A 1,852-nucleotide genomic window follows, 5' to 3' on the forward strand; every position below is an offset into this window, starting at 1 on the left:
AATATGATAAATATTTTTGGAAGTTGGTAGATTTAGCACACTTAATTTTCTGTGTTAAATACTTCTCCTGGCACATAGTGAATTAAAATTGAAATATGAATTTGACCATCTATTCATCCATTAATTTATTCAGTAAATATTGATTGATCACACTATATGCTAGGACATAGGAATAAAATAATAAGGCGGTGCCTGGTTTCATAGAGTTTATCATTCTAGATGAGGAAAGCAGAGAGTTAAAATATAAAACATTAAAATATATTACATGGCATTAGTGCTGTAAAGAGAAATAAAGGAGGATATGGGAGTAAAGTAGCAAAAGAGGGTACCACTTTAGAAAAAGTGATCTAGAAATAAGTTTCTGTCTAAGTGGAAAATACCTCAAGTGAAGTTAATAATTGGAGTCAAAGATTAAGGAAATATATAAATAATCACCTTTCCCTTTTAAAAAAGATGATTAAGGGCCGAGCCCGTGGCGCACTCGGGAGAGTGCAGTGCTGGAAGCGCAGCAGCGCTCCCGCCACGGGTTTGGATCCTATATAGGGATATCCGGTGCGCTCACAGCGCTCACTGGCTGAGCGCGGTGCAGCCGGTCTCAAAAAAAGGACAAAAAAAAAAAGATGATTAAAAACATCTTGAATGGTTAAAATATAGTTATGTACATGTGGCAAAACCAACTTAGAGAAGTCATTCCAAAGAAGGCAGAAAGAACATGATTCTACACACATTTTCCAGCTACTTCTGCAATCAAAAGAAAAAGTGTAGGGCCGGCCCGGTGGCGCACTGGATAGTGCGCCGCTTGGGAAGCGCAGCGGCGCTCCCGCCCGAGGGTTCGGATCCCACATACAGACCGGTTCCCGCTCACTGGCTGAGCGAGGCGTGGGGGCAACACCGAGGGTTGCGATCCCGTTGCCGGTCCCGTCCCGGTACGGGGGCGACACTGAGGGTTGCGATCCGTTGCCGGACACGGAAAAAGACAAAAAAAAAAAAAAAGAAAAAGTGTAAAAGTATGTAAGAAAATCTCAAGTAGGCCAGTCCCTAATGGGATCACTATAGTGCTTCAATGCAAGCATTACATTTTGATGCAAACCCTATACATAGCTTACATGACTTAATGGAGGAAAGACTGTTTTTTCTTTGTTTAAGAAATAATGCAGCATAAGTTATTATGATGATATTAAATTATTCTTCTTACTGCTTTACAACTATCTGAGAACATTTTGTATGAGAAAAAAATATGTCCAAATATAAAGAAACCCACCCAATGTGTGAAAGGTAGCAGCATTTTGTGGCACATGGTGTGTCACTCAATGAAAGAAAAGACATGACAAAATGTACTTTAGTCATTTATTTATTCAATTAATTTATTCAAACAATATTCATTTCAGAATAAGCAGATATGCCACAAAATAATCAAGAGCTTTGGGTTTTTATTGCTGTCCACAGAACACAAAACACTGTCATTGTTTCACTATTTGTGCATTTTAATTAAACAAAAACTAGAAAATAGTATTTGATGGGTAGAACATATGTTGTATATAAGCAGAGCATCATGTTAAATTTAAAGCAAAATTTTAAATAAAACTATAATAAATTATGTAGAATTTACTCTCTGAACAAATACATCAGTAGGTGAGTAAATCAACGGAAATATTGGAGCAAATGCAACCTCTTACTATAATGTTAAGATGTGATCTTTTCTTTCAAAATGTTTACAATCTAGTTATAACAATAGCAAATACTAAAATATTGAGGAAATACTACAGAGGTAATGATTAGGTATTATATTTAAGACTGACTCTAGGGCCGGCCCAATGGCGCACTGGATAGTGCGCCGCTTGGGAGGCGCGGC

The sequence above is a fragment of the Galeopterus variegatus genome, unplaced genomic scaffold (assembly GCF_000696425.1).
Source record: "Galeopterus variegatus unplaced genomic scaffold, G_variegatus-3.0.2 Scaffold39, whole genome shotgun sequence".
NCBI classification, from domain to species: Eukaryota; Metazoa; Chordata; class Mammalia; order Dermoptera; family Cynocephalidae; genus Galeopterus; species Galeopterus variegatus.